This window comes from Amblyomma mixtum, chromosome 5 (assembly GCF_055824585.1).
Source record: "Amblyomma mixtum isolate Tamu chromosome 5, ASM5582458v1, whole genome shotgun sequence".
Classification (NCBI taxonomy): Eukaryota; Metazoa; Arthropoda; class Arachnida; order Ixodida; family Ixodidae; genus Amblyomma; species Amblyomma mixtum.
In genome coordinates, this window is record NC_143016.1 from 193073246 (window position 1) to 193081359 (window position 8114).

General features: G+C 45.8%; 1 long non-coding RNA gene across 1 annotated transcript; it reads left to right on the forward strand.

The window, feature by feature from the left end:
* The first annotated feature begins 1577 nt into the window (after window positions 1-1577).
* On the forward strand, window positions 1578-6457 carry LOC149345299 (uncharacterized). Its single transcript, XR_016283271.1, has 2 exons — window positions 1578-2886; window positions 5385-6457. It is a non-coding gene; the product is annotated as an uncharacterized LOC149345299 (long non-coding RNA).
* Window positions 6458-8114: the final 1657 nt, after the last annotated feature.

The window sequence follows — 8114 nt, forward strand, 5'->3', positions numbered from 1 at the left end:
TATCGTAGTATTTTACTCAAGCGTTTCACTACAGCGAAAAAACAGAACACCAAATTCTTCGAGCATTTATCTCTATTGACAATGAGTTCTAACATTTACAACACACGTCACAGAGAAACATGGTACGTTCCTAAAACGCGCACTAACTACGGTCAACAAATGTTACGCCACACACTGCCATCTTTGTTAAACTCATTAGAAACTTAATAACAACGTAGCTCTCCTTTTATGGGCTCATTGTGGATTCGTTTTTTTGTTTTGTTTGCTTTTCTGTAGTATACACTGACGCCATGAATGTCTAACCAATTTTCTTTGCTTGTTAGTAACTTATTATTTATGTTTGTGAATTTCAAAGCTATTTTATTTGTATAATTTTATGCTTTATGCTTTCTGCTTTTTAAATCCTTTCAGCATTCTATCATTGTTTTTTTTTTCGCCGTATGTATTTCTGTTATAGCATATAATGTTATAGAATGTTCACTAATACTTTTTTTTTTCGTTTATCCATTATTGTATCTTTGCGTTCTCTTTATTGTGCATAGTGCTATTTCTGTAGGGGGTACAGACCCCGTCAAGCCAAATCCATTTGGCTTTTTGTCTGCACTCCCGTCATCTGTACATGTATAGATGCAAATAAACTTGAATTGAATTGATTTTGACTAATGACCTCCCCTCTGACATCTCATCCTCCACCGTCTCTTCGCCGACGTCTGCGTTATTTACCGGCGTATAAGTACTAAAGAAGATGAAGCTGCCTTCCAAACCAATCTAAAGCTCTTTCAAAACTGGTGTGCATTGTGGATGTTGGAACTGAATACTAAGTAACACAAAAATTCAGGGGGCACTTTGACTGTCTAAAGTGGGTAGAGGCGGAAGCGTTTTCCGCACCACCTTCGCTGTTTCTGTGGCACTGGTGGCGTCACATATATTTGAGTACTAATTACTAAGTGATGGCAAATCACTAATTAATTGTTAATTACTGATTAATGCCTGAATACTAATTAACTGCTAATTAATGACGCTTAAGCTTCGCCTTTAGGAGTGGAACGCGACAGCGCGTTGTAGCGCTGCCAGGGAGTCCACGGAACACCACCACCCGTTCGGCGCGATGCCTTGCCCTTTGAACGCAACGCTTTTTGAGGAAAGGAAACGGCGCAGTAATTCTCTGTCATCTCGGTGGACACCTGAACCGCGCCGTAGAGGAAGGGAGGTGGGAGTGAAAGAAGATAAAGAGGAGCCGTAATGAAGAAAACGAAAATTGTATTTGAGGAAAGGAAATTACGCAGGAACTGTCTCACATATCTCGGTGGACACCCGTCAAAATTCAGGGGGGCACTTTTTTGACCTAAAGTGTGGTCACTGAGGTGTGGTTAAGATGTTAAGCTTCGCCCCTAAGAGTGGAACGCGACAGCGTCTTGCAACGCTGCCAAGGAGTCCATAGAACGCCATCGCCCATTCGGTTCTACGCCTAGCTCGTCGGTAAATTGGCTTTTGAGGAAAGGAAATGTATCTGTTTGTCATTTGTCGGTGGGCACGTAAACCTCGCCGGAAGGGAATGGAGGAGGATGAGAGTGAGTGAAGACACCGTATTCACTAGACGCGCCTTTGTTCATTCCAAACCATCGAGCTGGCATGGCGGGATTCTGCTTCTGGCTGCCCTGCTAGACGGACGCAGAAATGGCTCGCTCCAGGCGAGGTGTCGCAACGGCCTTTGTTGGTCGGGATGAATCGGTGTCTGGACCACCTCCTGGTTATCGCTTTCTGCTACCGTCACTGCCGGCTGACGAAGGTATGCGTTTGTGTGTTTTCTTGCACGGTGATACCTCGAAGCGTCCGTATCGAATAGAGGACTTTCGTCAACCATTAGAAGATGCCGGCGTCCTTAGGGATGTCAGCGGCATTGGCGCTTACCAGATGAGCCACCTCTGGCTCGTGAGGTTCCGCACCCAGGAGGCGAAGGACACTGTACTTGCGGCCGGGGGCCTGAGTGTGAAAGGCGGTTACTGTGCCATTATTGATCCCTGTCGAAAGGAGATCAAGGTGAAGATTCACTGGGTGCCATTTCACATACCCAGTGAGACCCTACGGAAGGCCCTGAGCGAGTTTGGGGAAGTGATGGAAATTCAGCATGAGGAATGGAGTGTTCCAGGATTTGAATCGGCGGAGTAGACAACACGTGTCGCTCGAATGGTGCTTAAAGAGGGAGTCGCGGCGGAGGAGCTACCGCATCTTTTCAAATTCTACGGGGGCTCCGTCCTTGTGGTTGTGCCCGGTAGGGCGCCTGTTTGTCTCCGATGTCGCAGACGCGGGCATATCCGCCGCGACTGCCAGACGCCTCGCTGCACTAAGTGCCGAGCCTTTGGTCATGTCCGTGAGGACTGCATACGTACGTACGCCAGTGTGATAGGGGCGGCCTCAGAGGACTGTGATGATAAAGAGGATATCATGGAGGTTGAGGAAGCTGAAACGGCGGCCCCTGATGACCGTCCAAAGAAGAGTGCGTCTGGGGAACAGGGAAGCGTCTCCAACGGAAACATGGAAACTTCGAGCAAGACGCCGAACAAACAACGAGCTTTGAGCAACGCGACTGAAACGCCGCCGATGAGTGACCAGGCGTCTGCCATGAACGCCGAAGCGGAGCCAGTCGAGGATGAAAGGGCATCACATGACACCTTCGGTCCGGCTAAGCGTGCCAAGACGGTGTTGCCGTCCCCTTCACAACCTTCCACCGAGGTCAGGTCGCAACGCCTTGAGCGCCAGTGGCTCAGACCCACCGGGGCCAAGGGGAAGTATGTGCCTGAGTGTCGTTCATCGTCCGCGTCTCCCGTGCGCAGCGCAAGGAGCGCTGATTAATCGCCCCTTCTCGGAGGGTAAGGCGTACGCCTGGTAAGGGACTTGTACCTTTTTGTGCTCAGGATTTCAGCATGGCTTGTCTTCCGTCAAATTTAAAATGCGGCACGTTAAACGTGCGTGGACTAGCAGCTAGACGTAAACAATGTCAGCTAAGGCGCCTGCTCTATGAGAAAGACCTGGACATTCTTGCAGTACAAGAAACAAAGGTAGAGAGTGCGAGCGCGACAGACGCTATGGTTGCGCAGTTCAAGCCGCGATATAACGTGCGTGCTAGTCATGCAGTGGGGACATCAGCGGGCTGTGTTCTGTTAATTAAGAACAGTCTTAATATCGAGGAACAAGCAGTGGTGTATTGCACGAGGGGAAGGTTTGTGCTCTGTGATCTGTTGTACGGGGAGGAATATTTGAGAGTTATCTGTGTGTATGCTCCTACGAAACCCCGTGAACGACTTTTGTTTTTCCAGGAACTATGTGCGTATCTGGAATGCAATAGACTTGTCATTCTTTTAGGGGATTTCAATTGTGTTCTCAGTGCAGATGACCGATCAGGCTCAACAGTCACCGAAAGCGAAAGTGCTGTTTTCTTGAAAGAAAACATTGAAAAGTATTCACTTCAAGACGTAGCCCAGTTTGCAAAGGGCGGAATGAGGCGTCATTATACACATTTTCAAGGGTGTAGTCATGCTAGGCTAGATAGAGCTTACGTTTCCCTTGAGCTGGCGGCTATTTGCGATAACTACATCGTCGAACCGGTTACGTTTAGCGATCACTGTTGTGTCATATTCACCATTGGCAGGAATGTGACACCTCAAGCGAAATTCAGCTGGGACTTGTGGAAACTGAATGCAAAGTTACTAAAGGACGATTCGTTTGTTTTAGAAACAAAGAACGTGTTAGAAGAAGTTCAGTTGAATTATGCAAAAAGTTGGGCAGAAAAGTGGGAGGAATTCAAAATTGATGTCAAAATGAGGGCTATTGAAAGGTCCGTAGAAATCAAGCACGCTGAGAAAGCGAAACAGAAGAACCTAAAACAGATGTTGAAAGAATTAATTACAGAGGAAAATAGAGCTCCGGGACTATACAGTGACCTTATCAGCGAAGTTAAAGCAAAGCTTGAGGTTATCGGTGCGACATTGTTTCAGGGAGCTGCAATTCGTGCACGAGCAGATCGCTTGCTGGCAGATGATATGCCCAGTAGGCGAAATTTGACGACAGAAAAAAGATACGCTAGAAGAAAAGATATCGTAGAAATTGAAAACAAAGGCATTCTGACAGACAATCCCAAGGCGATAAGGGAGGTTTTCAGTGAGCATTACCGTGATTTGTTCGCTTCCAAATCGGCAGATGTACAGGCCTTTCAGGATGAATTTTTAAGTCTATTACCCCGACTGACCAGTGAAGACACTGACATCCTGTCTGCCGACTTATCAACAGCGGAATTGGAATGCGCTATTGATGAGCTTCACTTGGGGAAATCGCCAGGTACTGACGGGATAACAGCAGAATTTTATAAGGCGTTCAAAAGTGAAACTGCTCTCATTTTGCAACGCGTTTATGAAGAGTCATTTAGAACTGGTATTTTACCACCGTCGTTTTCTCGTGCACATACAGTACTTATACCGAAAACTGACAATCCTGCTCAGCTTAAGCAAGTTACAGGTTATCGGCCGATAACGCTTACTAATGTTGATTATAAAATTTTTATGAAAGTATTAGCCAAACGTTTACAATCAGTTATGGACATCTTGGTTGGCCCCCACCAGACGTGTGGAATTCAAGGGCGGACCATCTTTACGAATGTTCATGTCACTCGGAGTATACTGGAATGCTGTGACGCTGACTTTAGGCGAGTCGCAATGTTGCAAATTGATTTAGAGAAGGCATTTGACCGTGTATGTCATGACATTCTTTTTAAAATCCTTGAACATGTCTGTGTTGGAGAAGTTATTTTAAAAGGGGTTAAAATGGCCTATAGCAACTGTACCACGAATCTGGTTGTTAACCGAGAGCTCACAGACAGAATTGCCGTTAGAGCATCCGTGCGGCAAGGCTGCCCAATGTCACCGCTACTTTTCGCTCTGTACCTGGAGCCACTTTGCCGAAATGTAATAAATAACAGCTGTATTCGTGGTTTCGAACTGGAAGCATGTGAAATTAAAGTATTGGCTTATGCCGATGATGTGGCAGTTTTCTGTAGTGACCACAGCAGCATAGAACATGCGATGTCGGTTGTTCGTAGATTTTGTGATGTAACCAATAGCGTTGTTAACCTGGACAAGTGTACGGGCCTTTGGCATGGGAATTGGGCATCAGCGCCTTTGTTTCATGCAAGTGTAAAATGGTCACATGTTCCTTCCAAATACCTAGGTGTACCTCTTGACAAGTATCGAGATAACGATGACTTTTGGAAGGAGAAAATTCAAGAACTCTCCACGCGTGCACAGAAATGGTCGGGGAAGGAACTGTCTGTATTCACGCGCGCAAACATATGCAATGTATATCTGGTTTCAAAAGTGTGCTATTTGTTGCAGGTCCTTTCATGCTCTCGACTTAGCATTCAAAAGTTTCATCGTCTCTTCGCAGTTTTTGTTTGGCAGTCCTCATGGGAGAGGACTAAACGTGATAATTTATTTCTGCGTTTGAGAAAAGGGGGTCTTTCCTTGCCACACTTGTACCTGAGGCAGGTGGTGTCAAGATTTCTGTTTCTTCGAGATCAACGCGACCCTTTCCTGCGGACATTTATTCAAGTGAGGCTTTCTTCGGCTTTGCCAAACTATGTTATTTCCAGTGTGGACGGGATGAGATACAGTGCAAGTAGGTTTTTGAAAGAAGTGGTCTTTGCTTTCCGGTTTCTGAATGCGCGCTTCAGTTTGGAATATCTTTCTAATGTTACGCGTAAGAAATTGTTAAAAGATTTGCTCGACTCTGTCTTCCCGGAGCCAATCTATCGATCTATGTATAGTGGAGGCCAAGCAGGAAATGTTTTAAAAAGAGTACGAAAAATGTTGGTGCCAGCGGGTGTGAAGACGTTCTTCTTCAAGTTACACACTGGGACGTTGCCGGTTAAAACATGGATGGAGGAAAAGGGATTGTTTCTACCATGGGGTGCTGACTGCTTGTTGTGTCGCAAACCAGAGTCAATAGAACACGTTTTTATTGATTGCTGGGATGCGCTGCTCTTTTGGGACGTGCTCCAGCGTACAATAAAGAAAGACTTACCCCTAACGCCGTATGGGATACGATTCCTGGACATAGAGCCGGATCTTTATAAATATGATGTAATTTTCCTGCTTGGCCTGCACAGTATTTGGCGAAGCAGGATGGCTGTACGACACTGTGATGAAGATGCGCGTTCTGTCCGCGATTACTTCAAAGAAAGCATATTTAAGCTACGTGAAGTGTACAAGGAGCTATGTTTTGGAGATGAAGTTATCGAGTTGATGGGAGAGTTGTGTTCCCTGAGAAAGTTTTGATTTTCTCACACGAGTGAAACACATGTCCGTTCTTGTTGTTTGAGTGTGCAGCGCAAAACATCTGTTTATGATCTGTTGTAATCTGTCAAAACAGGCAATAAAGACAAAAAAAAAAGAGCTGGCATGGCGGAGTGGATAGCGTGCTCGTCTCTCACGCCGAAGACCGGGGTTCGATTCCTGAGCTCGACCAATTTCTTAATCGCTTTTATTTATTTATATGGCCTGACTAGTAAAGCTAATTAGGCTAATTGGGTAATTAAGCAATTAACTAAGCTCAGTCCCACTTACTTGGAGCATCACTATACGATCCCTTCAATTGGTTGTATGGTTACTAGCCAAAGTGCAATTGGCCCCGTTTGAAATTCGCGCACTGTGACGTCACTACCGTTTCCACCAATTGAAAAGCGTGACATTTTCTGTCGACAACTGCTGCTTACAACGATCAGACATTAAAGGCTTCCGCCTTAATATAAGTCTCATGTAAGCATTCCAATTTAACGTGCCCGTAGTATTTATATTGAAAATGCGTTTGGCAGGTGCAATCTTACCGCTGCCTTGGAATCACTAGAGTAACAAACTAACTTGGGCTCATCGCATCACAAAACCCATGGCCGACGCTTTATTCACGCTCGGTTTTATTAAATCACTTGCCAAGACACCTTCTAACATCAAAATATTGGCATACGAAGCATGTGCTTGCTGAAATACACATCGGCGATTTGGAGCCCTTATCAATCATACTCACTTAGCACGCTTCGGTCAGTTCAGAACCCTGCAGAGTGCTTTACATCACCACCGCACCACACTCACTGAAGCGCATGCTCAATGAAATTATAACTTGGTCCCACGCTCTCAGACGCAATCTTGCGAATCTATGTATGTTTGTATTTTAAAGTACACCCATGTATATTGGGCATGGTGGCACCGCAGTGAACATGTCGCGTAATGCTTTCATCTTCTTGACACAGGCGCTTGGTCTCCTCATTTCTTGCGACCATTTCGTGAACGACACCCGGACAATCAACCATACCGCAGCAGCACCGCTTGCTCCGCAATGTACCGAGTGCTGCAAAGCCCCGCTGAACGAGCCGGGTCCCGCTGCATTTCTTGGGCGGCTGGATCGACTGGTCTACGCTCCGCTCGGAGGCACAGCGGCTTTCCCATAGCCATCGTCACCACACACCTATAAAATGCGCGATGCGACCAACAACGGCATTGGGCATGGAGGCATCGCAGTGAACATGTCGAGTAATTCTTTCATCTTCTTGCTCCAGGTGAGAAAGTGGTTTGGCAAATGTTACAGAAGTAGCGACATTTTTCTTGTGGTGCTGCTTTTCCCAGGCGAAGTGTATACAATTATTTGCGACAGCATAGCCTCTTTGAGGTACTTGCTTGGGATGTGGAAAGTAACCCCGGGCCTAACATGCAGGAAGTCCTGACTGAAATCCGCAAACTGGCTGGTGAAATAGCTCAACTAAAAAATGACAACAAGGCTATAAACGAATCTCTGGAAGGCATTCATATGATGTTAGACACGTTGGTTCACCTCGAAGGCAGAATCACTGGTGTTGAGGATAAAATAGAGACATTTGGAAATATCTTCAGTAGACTAGCTCTTCAGGTTGATGACCTTGAAAATAGAAGTAGAAGATCAAACTTAATTTTTTACGGAATTACGGAAGAAGAGGACGAGAAAACCGAAGACCTCAATTCAAAAATCACAAAGAAATTTAACGGTACCCTTGGTGTCAGAATTTCGGGAACAGAGAGAATGCACCGCCTAGGCAC